General features: G+C 35.9%; 1 long non-coding RNA gene across 1 annotated transcript in view; it reads left to right on the top strand.

Moving 5' to 3' along the window:
• Positions 1 to 14880, top strand: part of LOC138808007 (uncharacterized) — a 386844-nt gene that overhangs the window by 37042 nt on the left and 334922 nt on the right. The window contains exon 2 of the long non-coding RNA XR_011366366.1: positions 8199 to 8325. This is a non-coding gene — a long non-coding RNA (uncharacterized lncRNA). The remainder of the gene's footprint in view (positions 1 to 8198; positions 8326 to 14880) is intronic.

Genomic DNA, 14880 nt, shown 5'->3' with positions numbered 1-14880 from the left:
TCCTCTCCCCCCCCCCCCCAAGTTGTAAAGTTGTTTTCAACATAGTGTCTTGTACATCTCATTATTACTATGGGTCAACCTGTATCCTTGTTTCGGCATTTTGTTATTTCCCTTCCTCTCCCCAAATTAGAAAAATGTACATACAAAATGCAGGACACCAGCATCAAATACAGTGAAAACAGGGGTTATACCATGGGAAACCAGCCATTTTTATTTGGCATAAAGAATTATGAAATGTCAAATACTTGTTAAATATCAACATTAATCACAGTATTATAAAGCCCAGGTTTCCTTCAAAGTTTACAAATAAAATAATTACTAGCAAACTAATGGTTAGTTCCAGATCCTCAGTTTCACTGTAAATAACCGTATGTTTAAAGCTAATAGTAGTTTACTACTTTTTTCTACTGGCCGATACATGTTTTCACACTTAACACATATATATATATATATTGCTTTCCTAAATATACACTGTGCCGGGTTCTGGCATCTTTACCTTGACTTTAAAAACATTTCAGTTTTTACTTTCATCATGCTGAGAAGTGAATTGAACAAGAACACGTCTCTATGAGCTGACACTTCAGCTCACAACCTAGAGCTGTTATGCAAACAGAATAACTCTGGGTGAAAATTACTTTGCCCAGTGCCATCAGTGTGCTGGGATGCAGTGAGCTGAAATGGGAAGGAACCATCAAATGCGGTACTTAAATATTGGGCCTTCGGAGCAAACAGACCTTCAGTTAGCATAGGATGAAACTGGATTAGGTTTTTTTTTTTTTATTTTAAGAAATACTAGTCCCTTTTCAATTCAGCATTATCGTGTTTCTGCTGTCTGACTTTTAGCCGTTCTTCAGTACAGCTATTCATCTTCGAATATAAGAACATATGAGTTCCTGTGAAAGATTGACACAATTATATTTGATACAGAAACTTAAACATTAATGGGGGTTCCACATAGTTAGGTAAACTAGTAATGACTTGTAAACCACAGAGCTTCAGGGGCCAGCCTTTTGCAGTGAGAAATTTGAAACTGTTATTTGCCATGTTGGTGGCCTCTCATCTCATTAGTGAAGGTGTTTAGAAGTATACCGCTTGTTCCTAATGCAAATGAAATAGCCTATCATCAGCTCCAGTGCGGACATGACTATAATTAATGACAATAACAAACACAGACCATTTAACATTCATTAGGGTATGGGGAAAATATTCCATTTGATCACAGGCACAATTCTCTTCAGCTTAGGAGTTAGCAGAGATAATTGAAGGAGAAATACTTCAGTAGGTAAAGTGATCACCAGTAAAACTACTTGTAACCTCTCGCTGCTATAGTTTAAAAAATGACATAGTTTAGATTAACTTAAATATCTGAATGCTTGGCATTACAGTCTGCGAGCCACGTTTGAGTTTTTTTGTTTGCTTTGCTCTAAGGTTCTTTTTAGTCTGTTCAAACCAGAATACTGTGTTTTTATTTGTTGATTGTTCTGTTTTGACAGTTACTGCAGTAAATGCTCCTAAGTTACTCTTATAATGAAATACCCATGAAGTAGTCCATACCTCTGTTTCTGTGCCAAGTGGACATAGGGAACTCTGTAACAATGGTCCAAACCAGGTAATCTTAATTCAATGCTAGTCTGCAACACCTTATAATCAGAGATTCAAAGGAATCCCACAGCATTCGTCAGTAGAAAGCAAAATGTTCTGTCCTTATTCAGTGTGTATGGAGGAGAGAGGGCTACTAATATTTGCAAAATATTTGAGACATTTTGACACCAGTTAAAAGTTTTGTACCTCCAGGAAGCAATGGATTAAAAAAAACCCATAGGGCTTTCTTTGGTAAATGCTTTACCAAACTAGGTCTGCTTTTACTTTGCTCTGTATTATGTATTTTTTTATGTGTATATTTTTTAATATACAAAAGAAGGGAAATGAAAGAGTAATTAACTAATGTAAAATCTACATTGTAAACTCACAAAAAATAATTTTGAGTACCTGATGGCTATAAGATATTGGTTCTTAGTTACATGAATTCACAGAATTAAGCAAAACTACCAAATAATTACACCCTGTCTCTGGAATTTTATTTAGGCCACACATCACCAAATCAAGTTTCATCAGTATGTCAACATAACTTCCTTGAAAGTATACTCACACTTGAAAAAAATCTTTAATTATGTATGGAAGAGGCCATTTTTCTTCTGGATTTGTTAGAAAAATATAAATGAATATAAAAATGCTAGGTGCTGATGGTTCATGCCTATATCCTAAACTACTCAGAAGGCTGAGGTCTGAATGATAATGGTTTGAAAGTAGCCCAGAAAGAAAAGTCTGCTATACCCCATCTTCAAGATAACCAACTAAAGGCAGAGGAGGAGGTATGGTCCAAGGGGTAGAGTACCAGTCAAACAGAGTGAGTGAGTGTAAGGCCCTGAGTTCAAACTCAATTACTGCCTTCAAACAAAGTCAACAAAGACAAGTTAGCCTAGCATGAAACTGGATTAGGTTTTTTATTTTAAGAAATACTAGTCTCATTTCAATTCAGACAAAAAACTATATTCAGATATTTAAAAACTATTCAGATATTGCAGTGTGCCTTACTAGCAGTTGTAACTTTGAATGGACAGTTTTTCTTTCAGAATCTCTATCCCTGATAAAGCAACAAATTTGCCCTACAGAGTTAGAAAGATGAGAGGCAAGTGATATAAAATATCTAGATCTCAGTCTGCCACAGAATAGCTGATCAATAAACAAATAGCTCTCACTGTTTAACATGTGGAATCCCTAAAGAATCTAGTTACTGAATTCTAAAAATCAAAAAGGTTTGAAACTAAAGATCCGTTTCATTACATATTATTGAAGCACTGTGGGTAAGAAAGAAGTAAAAGAATCATAAGCCTAGAGCTAGGATTAGTACATAACTCTCTTAAATATTCATCGAGTTCTTTTTAATGTGGGAACCTGTAGTACAGGAAATGTTGCTAAATAATTATATATATTTATATACATATACACATATATACATGTATACACACATGTACATATATAGATCCTACTTACATAGGCATAAAGTTTCACTTTGTAACTTAATGTTCAGTGATGTAGAAGTAGCCCTATAGTAACTTAACTAACTTTAATTCAATTAATAAACATTAGTATTTTTAAATCATTGCTAATAACATATTGTTTCTGAGTGTGAATCTTATCTATGAATCACCATTATCAAGGATGTGAAAAATCAGATAAACTTTGCATACAAGCTCAGCAAGCTTTATAAATAAATTTCTTTTCTCACTCCCATGGAAGAAAAATAACTTACACAGGTCTGACTTTGTCTCTTGTTCAGAGTTTATTTTTAACCTAAACAAATGTTAAGATCTTTTTAATGAATGATGAGTTTCTCAGTTCTGCTGATGCTGAATTCTTCAGTAAGCACTTTGCAAAATGAGACTCATTTGAATTCAAACTCACATCATTATTCAAGGTGTAATTTGCATTTCTGATCACGAGTATAATTTTCCATTAACTTTGTAAGTACTGATATTGCTTTAATGCTAATCTATTAATTTTCATCTATTACACAACTTTAAAAAATCAAATTTCTTTGTGGATGTTGTAACCTGTTTCTTTTATAGACACTGGATATTATTTACTACCTGCAGAGTTAAAATAATTTACTCTATCATCAAATAGCCCCAAGTTTACATTCCAAGCCTGATATTTAAAAAGTATATTACATTAGACATTAAAAATATCAGTTTTATAATTTTTAGATGAACTTCAGAATAGTATTTCAGACATATGCATTTTGTGAAGTATAACTGAAATTGCATGAAAATCACTTTACCTAGTAACTGGTACATAGAAAATAATTCTAGAAAATTTATTGTGCTTTTAGTTATCACTATATTTGTAATGTTTCTCCTTTTTTGTTATTACTTTAAAACTACTTCTAACTATTTTTAATGACTTAAAGTACAGAAGAGTATTTCATTGAAATTAATGTGACTCTTAGGAACAGAAAAGTGGCTGAAATGGATTGAGATGACAGTTGCCCCTTGGCTTAAAGAGTTTGAAGGAGGAAGGATAATGAAATCCAGTGCCATGGTTATCCCTCAGGAGTTATATTATTTTCAGCCAATAAATATGAAAAAATATTCAACATATTTATTCATCTGGGAAGTGCAAGTTAATATTATATTGTTATTCTTTCTCATCCCAGTCAGAATGGCTGTTACCAAGAAAACCAAAACCAAACGCTGGCAAGGATGCAAAGGGGTAGGGTGAGTCTCATGTGCTGCTGATAGGAATGTAGAGAAGGCTAGGCAAGATGAAATCAGGATGGTGGTTCCTCAGAAAATGAGGAACAAGCTACCATGTGATCGCGCTGAACCACAGAATACACGTATAGGAATAAAAGTCAGTAGACAATAGAAAGACCTGCACAGCCATGATGATTGTGGCCGTATTCACGACAGCCAAGTTGGTGGAGTAACCCTCACCCAGTGAGTGCATAAAGGAGATGTGGTATATATACATCATTCAGTTGTGAAGAAGAATGAAATCTTGTAATTTATAGGAAAATGGATGGAACTGTAGATTATCATGTTAAGAGAGATAACCCAGATTTCAAAAGACAAATATTGAGTGTTTGCTCTTATATGTGGAATCTAGATTTTTTTTTAAGACATGAAAGTTAACAGGGGACTGTTTGTGAATAGTAAGGAGGGCATTGGTATGAATGAGGGGGAAAGATATGGTAATATAAGTAAAGTAGGTTGGATACTTGCATGAAATATAATAAAGCCCATTACTTTGTATAATTCATATACATTAATAAGTCTTTGGCCTTTTTTCCTTTTTTGGTGGTGCTAGGGTTTAAACCTAAGCCTCTCTGCTGGTTGGGCAAATACTCTACAACTTAAGCCAGGCTTTAATTATTTTTCAAAAAGGGTCTTTCGTCTGGGCTTGACTTCAGGCTATTGAATCTTTCATCGATGCTTCCTGTGTGCCGGGGAAATGGAGTCTCATTAGCTTTGAACTGGACTGGCCTCAAACTGTGATCTTAAGCACTAGGCCATTTTTATTTTTACCGCCAATAAATATTTACTCATTGTAGTGCATAAACCAGACTGACTGCTTACTTCCTGTAGGATTCTAGTTGGTGTTTAGACTTCTGTGTATCTCAGTTTCATCATCTGTAAAATGAGGCATTATATTACCTAGTAGGTAGCTATGATGATTAAATGAGTTAATACACATAGCTTAGAACAGAAGACAAGTGGATTATTCTTATTCAATGTAAACTAATTACTGACCAAAAAGGTACACTTTTTTAGTGCAAAAAATTTATTAATGTCATGTTTTGATAGGTATTAAATATTTAAAAGTTACTCCTCAAAACATGTGTATTTCTCAATCTAAAGACCAGAGTATAAATTGTTGAAGGTCAGCCTGTGTTGACTGAATGCATAAAGACCCATTTGGATGGTCAAAATGTGATTATACCAAGTGTCAATTTTTTTACATAGTGTACTTCATAGTTACAATCTTAATAATGATGAAGCAGTTCACTTTTTGAAGATTTTCTATGTTTATCCAAATGAATCTGTTCATTTTTTTTGCTGAGTGGATTTTAAATACAGGACTGGCAAAATCTGAGCCAAGTCATTGTGCTGATCTTCCTTAGCAATGTGTATTCTGAACTTTGGTGGGCTAGCACTGTGTACTAGAAACAAAAACAAAAGCATAATAAATAAGTCCAAGTAGCACTGCAATTTTACTCCTGAAGTGCATTGTACATTTTTTCAGTAGTGATACTAATAACTCATTTACACATGTGACCTTTCTGATGGAAAGCACATAAAAAATCAGCAACAAAAGGATGTCCTTCCTGGTCATTTAATCACTTAATTTTCAGATGAGGAGTAGTACATACTCAAAAAGTTTGTGCTTCCAGTCCCAAAATAACAATAATGATATTATCATAGCAACATGTTTTTGCCTTTCAGCCAAATCTTACCTGCTGTCTTTCATTTAAAACATTCGCATGGTATTCTCAGTTATGCATTTTTATTATTGTCGCTGGTAGTGCTTAGGAAACTATGCTTTCAATAAGTCACTTGACCATGGTCGTTTTGCTAGTATGTAAAAATCTAGCATTGAAGAAGATTTTCATTCTTACCGTCTGTGTAAAGCTATCATAGGAACAATATTATAAATTACACGTGATGGCTTGGAGCTCCAGGACCACCTAATTGGTATCCTTCTTCCCAGTTTTACTCCATCACATTGTTTATTTCTATAAAGTCTGCTTAAAACTGTTCATTGATCTCATTGACCTCATCAGCCAATATTTATTAACAAAGAAATGTGACTCAATGAAAAAAGATGTCACCAACAGTTGTACATAAGGCATCACTTAATAGTTCTTAGGGTGTGTGGGGCTCAATTCTAAAGATAGAAGTTCATTTAAATGGCATTAAAATTCTCAGTCTTGGTTAGCCAGAGTAACCCCAAGAGAAAGCAGTAGCCCATCATACACGTAGTTCCATTGACCAGAAGATAGTTTTTATTATTTAGAGTTATCCTCACAAATCATGATCAGAATCAAGTAATCAATGGGAAGAGACAGAATTAAACAATATTAATTTAAATTATTGCTGCCTTTTTTTTTTTTTTATCAGTGGTGGGGCTTGAACTCTGGGCCTGGGCACTATCCATGAGCTGTTCAGTTCAAGGCAAGCACTCTACCACTTGAGCCACAGTGCCACTTCTGGTTTTCCGGTAGTTAATTGGAGATAAGAGTCTTACAGACTTTCTGTTGGCCTTGAACCATGATCTTCAGACATCAGCCTCCTGAGTAGCTAGAATTACAAGCATGAGCCACCAGCACCGGCTGTTGGTTTATTTTTATCGATTGAAATTTTCCTTTTATTTTTAGGGAAATTATATGAAATGGACTCTGAGAATGACACAACAGTGTTGATTCAAATAGAACAGTAGACAGCAGAAATACAAAAGTAGGTGATGCTTAGAAACACCATAAATCAAGTGTTTTGGGCTTTAGGGGGAGTCCTACATGTTTGAGTTTAAGTTATGCCACTTAGTCCTTACTTGTATCTGACTGGAAAAATCTCAAGAATTCTTCAGTCTTTGTGTTGGTACCTGAAACTGTGATATATGGGACATGACAATCCAGATCTTTTCAGATAGAGTGTCTAAGTATGTGTTATATAGAGTGCCCAGCACCAGATTTGGTTAGGCCTTGATCTTACTGCCTTCCAGCTGTTCATTCTCCTTCTTATTTTCATTCCTCATACTGGTTTTCTCTATATCACAATTAAATACCATAGTAGGTGACCTTGGAGCAGTTAGGTTGTCTGTATTATGAAATAAGATTAATGAAAATAGTTACATAGTATTAAAATTTGTAGTTAAGTTCTTGAATTAATGATTTAAATTATTTAATTGAATCATCTTTTTTTTTCCTTTCTACAAATCAATCCAATTATTATGGTCATAGATAACCTGAATCAAGCATCTAATTAGAACATGAGCACTCTGACTTGGTATAAAGAAAAGTAAGGATCAGAAAAATAAACTTCATTTGAAATTTATCTTATACTATCAAAAGATTCACTGGGGAGTAATGTTTGGTACTGGGCCCCAATTCTGTGTTTGCTAGCTAGAAGTAGCAAGTAGCAGAGCAAATCTCCTCATCTTCTTCCCATAGGACGAATGCAGACTGCACAGGAATCAAATTAGTACTGAGATTTTCCTTGTTAGAGGACCTTTAAGTCGGAAGAAGTTAGCCTACCACTTAGTGGGCTTTCTTTATTGCTGTGTATTGTGTGTACACATCTCCAGATACTCAGCAGCCTTGTTCAAATGCAGGTACTGACTCTTCTGTAAGGAGGACAGCTTGGTCCTGCAGATATATTTGAAAGACAGGATCCTTAGAATGAACTTTGGTGACCTTATCATTTAAAATACTTTTCTCCCTGTTAATCCTAAATCTACCCATATTGTTTTCTTCTATAACTTTAATCTAGCTTTATTTTTCTATTGTCTTTAGGTTATAAACCGTATGAGGTCAGGAGCCATGATGCATTATTCACAATATCTGTAATGCCTAAAACCCAGTTAACTGAAAAACAGATAAAGAAAAGTGATATGATATGCTACCCCTGCTTGTCTCCTAGATTTCTCTAGAGTGGTGTTTCTCAAATACCAGCCTGTGGCAGAATTCCTTGATGGTCTTGTGAAAATGCAGAATGTCAGACTGTCCACAACAAAGGCTCCTGAATCCTGCTGATCACAAGGACTGAGGTTAGTCTGAGAATTTGCAATTCCAAGTGTCTAGGAGCTGCTGCTGCTGCCACTCCAGGAAATTCACCTGAAAAACAACTAGTCTATAACAAAGGGTGTAGCTGAGTGATCATCAAACTCAAAAAAGGTATTCTGCAAGGCATATGTGACTTCTGAAGAAATGTACAAACTCCCTACTTTTCCTGTTTGCGCCACACCTGGGATCCAGTTTTCTATGTTTTCCTTACCAGTATCTGTAAATATGTAGATACTGCTCCCTTGTTACTATATAGTAAATATTTGTCCTTGAGGAAAGAGAGGGAAGACGCTACGCTGCGTCAGACCTTGTGGTTTGCAGTCCTGCTGGGCTCTTTGGAAGTCCCAAGAAATGGTGCTGGCTCACTGCTGCCTGACATTTTGCAAACTTCCAGGGTTGCCCTTGAGGTCAGACTGATTTCCTTCGCCATAGCTCATACACCAACAGAGCTTCCCCTTTCCTTTTCTTTCACAGTGTTTCAGCATTGAAACCCTCCATTTCATGCTCAGATTGTGTTATCCTCCCTTTCCTCTTGGCAATGAGGAGGAGACTGAATAGTAGCTGCATGGGCTTCTCAGTGCACCGAGAAGCCCAGAGTCATTATTGTCGAGGGCGTTGTGAATTTTAAGGACTACATGGCATCTCATTCTTCCTCTAATTATCTCCAGCAAATGGTAACAGGGGTAAAGAAAATTGAAATTTTGGCCATAGGCAATATATGGATATAAAATGATATTTTCATTTAAATATTGATGAATAAGCATATATTAGAGGGAAACCACACATTAATTTAGTTAGTATCAGCCAGGTATGTAGCTCAAGCCTATGATCTTACTTGGGACTCAAAGATCTGGAGATATGCATTTGAGGCCAGGGTGAGCATAAACATAGGAGAGATTTCATCTTACTCATTGTCCGAGCATCTGCTACCTGAACAGAGAAGCACAATGACTGGGCATGGTGCTGTGCCTGTCATTTCAGCAAAAAAGGAAACACAGGTAGAGGAATAAAGGAACTCTGATTAGGCAATGGAAGATGGGTTTTGAGGTGATTCATTTGGTAGTGCACCAACCATGCATACCAAGGTCCCATGTTCTCCAATGTCCAGTACTGCAAAAGATCAAATCAAGAAGAATCTGTAGATGTGATTTTTAATAGATATGGAATTAATGTGTGATTCAAGACTTGTGCGAAAATTATAATTTAAAAAATGCAAAGAAATACATCATTTTCCCACAATAGGCATGCAACAATATAAATGACATAAATGTGTTGTGTATGTTAATTGGGGTACAGTGTGATATTTCAACACATAAATACATTGTGCTAAAATAAAAATGTCAGGATTATTAACTTTTCCCTTACCTTGTTATTTCTTTATGTTCAGAGACTTTGGTGCTCCTCTATTCAGGTTGAGCACCTTTATAAAAATATATAATGGGTTATTATGAACTATAGTCCTTCCTGTGTTTTGGAGCCCCGGAATTTATTCTGCGTTTTGGTACTCATCACCCGACTTCCCTTATGTTTTAAATGTTCATTATACCCTTTTTCTTTAAAAAAAAAGTCTCCTTCCACATAAAAATAACAAAGTATATTAGAAATTGTTGCTGAAATTAGCCTGAAAGATTTGGAAGATCATCCAAATTTAAATAAATATTTTATAATACCCAGTCAGTTGTATTGTCTCTGCTCCTCCTATTTGTTGTTACAATACATAATCTGTTAGCTCTATAGAACATAAAACTTCGATGGAGTGAGGCATAGTTTTATGATACTCAGTGTTGGCTTGAGGAAATAGAGACATTTGGAGCATTTGCTATTTATAATCTTTCAGTAAAATGTACATTGCTTTGAAGCAGCCAGTGATAAGAGAGAGAACGCAATATAGAAGTCAGAAGGTCAGCAGATTATTACAAGTTTATTTGTGTTAATTACAGCTAAGTACCACTTTGGTTTTCAGCAACTCATTTGTTGGACAGCTCATCAAACCACCCAGGAAAACTGCTAGAGACAGTTCCAGCAACGAGGAGACTTTAATTAAGCTCTGGGTGATGTTCCAGAACCTCTCTGCAGAGCCTGGGGGATAGCAGGGGTTATTTACAAAGCACCTCCTATCCTAAGGCCTTTAGTTCTCCTTGGCACAAACAGTAGACAGATCCATCTTGAAGAGGTAAACCAAATACTCCTTTTTAATTTATAGCAAGTGAGTGTGCTTTCATGCGAATGTGTATTTCATTGATTTGAATATTCTGGATTGTAATCTATCTTTAATCATCATCAAAGCAATCTTATCTCTAAGGAAACACCATGAACAAATAAACAAGCTACTTCTGTTCCTGAGACATACACACTCAAGCTCAGTTCATATGCCTAGAATTACAAATTGATTGAATATTAGTAATGGCCTTGAACATACTTAATATTTTTCTTTAATGATGTTAAACGGAGAAAGGATCCTGTGTCTTTGCATATTGAAAATTTCAGTGCAATTTTGTTCCCTTTTCCCCCAGACTTATTCCACAAGTTCTTAAGGTAGCTTATTAAAGACTATATGTTGAAAGACAATAACAAATTTAAGGCAAGGCCAAAAACAAGTCAAGGAAAAAAGATAAGAAAATAGAATAAAGCTAGTGCCTTATTACATAAAAATACTTTTGCTGTAACAGCTCACATAATGTTACAAGTCGTTATGTCGAAAACGAACTTTACAACTTTGGTGGGGGGGCGGGGGATTAGTTGGGGGGAGGGTGGGAAGGGATGGGAAGGGGAAACAAAGGAGGAGGCTACAATGCTTGATAAGAAATGTACTCATTATCTTGCCCATGTAATTGTAACCCCTCTGTACAGTATTTTCACAATAAAAAAATAAAAAAAATGTTAGTAAGGAATAACCTATGACAAATATACAAATGAAAAGATTCAGTATCATTAGCCATTAGGAAAATGAATGGTGTATCCTTTTCTACAGTATATCATTCCTCATTGGTAGGAATGGCTAAAATAGCTAATTCCAGGTACTTGAGAGGTTGGAGAAGAATGTTCATAAAACTGGCCAATGAACAAATGGGCAATTTCTTTCATGTTTAAACATCTTGGAAGCCATCAACTCCTTCCCTGTGTGTTTGACCTTGGAAAATGAAATCTGTGTTGCTACCTGCCAACTGAGCAAAACTCCAGATATCCTTGGTTGGGTGATTATACAAATGATGACATGTCTATACATTCTTCCATTGTCTATACATACAAGCAAGGACAGGTAATATTTCTAATATTTTTATTCTTCATTTGAGAATTCTCTATGTAATACATCTTTAACATCCCCAATCCAAAGAACACCACACCCCTCAAAAGCATAAGTAGAATCTGAAATGTTTGCTGTAGCCACTCCTGTTGTTTATCTGGCCTTAAAACTACAGACTCTATGCTTGGGTAACACTCCCATGTTAAGTAGATAGTGCCCTGTAGATGCAATACCTCCTTTATCTTCTTTCTCTTGCTATAATTCCATGCATCTTTCACATCTCCATTGTTCTACTGCATCTTTCATGAAGGCTTACTCAATCCAGCAGTTTGCAATTCATCTCACCCTACCTCAAGCTTACGTGGAATGATTTTATGCCTCTTTTTTTAGTTTTCTTTCTTTTATTATGTATGTGTGTCTTCCTCTACTGGGATTAGAACCTCCTTCAGAGAAGCAATCATATATTAATCGCATTTCTTTATCTGAACTCCTTTTTTGAAATAAGTTGTAACAAATATATAAGGAAATAATCTTCATTTTATTGTTAGATCTGGAACAATGACTCTCACATATGAGGTATACAAGGAATGTTTGCTCTGTGAATATAGATGAATAGATGACAGATTAAGCAGGCTAGGGAATGTTAGAAATACTACTTTGCACATTACAATTGCAGAAAGATTATAATTGGCAATAATGTGTTACTACAAATATCCTTCTACATGGTCAGATAATGTCAACATTTGTTTATTGTACACCTGTACATACTACTGAAGGCCAAATAATATTTTCATTCTATAATTCACCTGCTTCAAAATTCAGTGTCTGCCTGTATGTGCTTTAGAATGAATTCATAACTTCTTTTTTTGCATGTGTGGCATTTTTATTAGCTTTGCTCTTTATCCAATATGCCAGCACACATCTGAATATATGAATATTGTATTTCTCAGTATTCTTCGTGTGCCTTCCAATTTATTTCTGTCTTTTGGACTCTTGATCTTTCTTCTCTGTTTCCTCCTTCTTTTCCTCCTTTTTGCTTCATTTCCTTCTTTTTTTCTTTATTTCTTTTCTTTGACATTGCATATTGCTTCTTGTATATTGCATGTTGACCCAAGGATGCCATAAATACTGTGAAATAGTGGCTGCATTGTGGACATTCATTCCCTACATCAGACAAAATATTCTTGTCACTGGTTTTTACATTCCCAGCCAGAATTACACAGTTTCCTTCCTAGTACAACCAATTCACCATTAACTCTAGTCTCCACATGGCACCTGCATAATAGGTATGTGGTGTGTGTGTGTGTGTGTGTGTGTGTGTGTGTGTGTGTGTGTGTGTGTGTGTACACGTGCACTCACATGTGCATGCGTGTACACACGCACTCCAGTCCTGGGGCTTGAACTCATCAGCATAGGCGCTGTTCCTGAGCTTTTTGTGCTCAAGGATAGTGATCATCTACTTGAGCCACAAGTCCACTTTTCAGTTTTTTGGTGCTTAATTGAAGATAGAGAGTTTCTTTCTTGCCTGGGCTGGCTTAGAATGTCAGTCCTCGGATCTGAGCCTCCTGAGTGGCTAAGATTACAGGCCCCAGTGCCCAGCAGTGTTATATTATCTTGTATCCTCTTCTTTGCCCATGTTTTCTTCAAAATTGAGAAGCTTTCCATAAGCCACTCCCAGTGCAGATAGACTACACAGTGTTCTTCTTCTTCCTTCCTTTGTTGTGACTTACTGCCACAGGGCATGCTGCCTTTCGTTTGCTTTCATTGGTTGCTTTTTGCACATTAGTCATCTGCTTGTCCAGGTTTTGGGGAGTGTTTTTTTAATAGCCTTCAGTGCTCCTAGCATGAGTACTCATGATACACTCACCTAACTAACTGAACACTTACGGGACTAGCAACAGCCAATCAAGTAAATGCCAATTTGATTGAATAAAAAGACACCTTAATTCAGAATATTAGTGACTATTTTAACTCAGTGTGTATATTGAACTCTGTCACTATTGCATCAGATGACAACTGTGTTTATCTCTGGATATAGGATTTGGAGAATTTTTATTATTTTATATATTTGTATATTGGACTTGTTATCTTCAAATACATGCATTTTTTAATTAAAAACGTGAAAGTTAGGTTCAATGAATCTTGATATTTGTATTGTGTGCCGAAGTATAAACACCAATATAAAACAGTCCTAATGGGGTTTTGAGTTCCCAAAAGAAAAATCTGCATAGTTTTCTTTCTAGAGGAGGATATTCTAGGTTATTGATAAATATGCAGGAAACAGATAGGTGTGCACCCTTTGTAAATGCTATTTTATTGTGTATTTCATCTTGTTCAAGGACATTATTATTCACTATCAGACAATAGAGGGCAGTAGAATAATGGTTCATAGATCTTACTTTGGACAAAACCTACCAGATTTTTCTCCTAATCCCTAGGAAAATTCTGAAAAAATTTCTAATAAGTTTATGAAGAGAAAGGCTAACATTAATAACATGTTTTTTTATTTGAAAAAAATAATATTTACCTTGTGAGAGGAAATATAGCATGAAAGTATATGGACCTTGATTTTTGACCTTGATTTAACTTCCCTGGGCTTTGAGGTTTTCATCTTGTTAGGTCTGCCCTGGTCTGCCAGGGAAAGCCCCCTTCCCTCCTTTCCTCTTCATGAAAGGCAGAATGTGGCCTTGCCAGAAATCACCTGCCTGAAGTCTGTAATCACCAAGTAACTGTCAATCACCAGACTGTGAGTCAGTGAAAGGACCTCAGGTTCTAAGGTGAACTCCTCTTTAAAGTAGCTGAACTTCCTTTTGCCACACCTGATAGAACCTGATAGAACTGTACCCAGCAACTAAGTCAGGTCGCTACACCCTGCCCCGGAGTGCCACCCCGTGGTTTGGCTCTCCCAATAAACTCTCTTCTTTCTGGACATCCCAATGTTAATAAAGAGTATTCATAGTTTTCATTGATCTGTTAACATAGGGCATCTGTATTCATAAACAAGTTTAAAGAAAAAGAGAAATTATCAATTTAATCTAGCCAGTGGCTATTCAATGGTTGTTGACAAAATAGTAGCTCAAGTGACTGACTTAACTTGTTTGGTTTCCAATGTGCTTGTTCATGTCAGTTGTGTAAAAATTGACTTACTACAAATTCAGTGTCATCTAATGCAAGATTGACAGTGTAACCCAGAGAAATTCTTATTGGAGGAGCTAAATACTGGCACCATGCTGAGTCTTGTGGAAACCTAAGGCAAAAGAGAATATCAGTGTAATGATCCTGTATCTCCCCCCCC

Source organism: Dipodomys merriami, unplaced genomic scaffold (genome assembly GCF_024711535.1).
Source record: "Dipodomys merriami isolate MVZ:Mamm:240054 unplaced genomic scaffold, mDipMer1.0.p SCAF_44, whole genome shotgun sequence".
NCBI classification, from domain to species: domain Eukaryota; kingdom Metazoa; phylum Chordata; class Mammalia; order Rodentia; family Heteromyidae; genus Dipodomys; species Dipodomys merriami.
The sequence above is the reverse complement of the archived record's forward strand: the minus strand, read 5'-3'. Positions and strand labels throughout refer to the sequence as shown.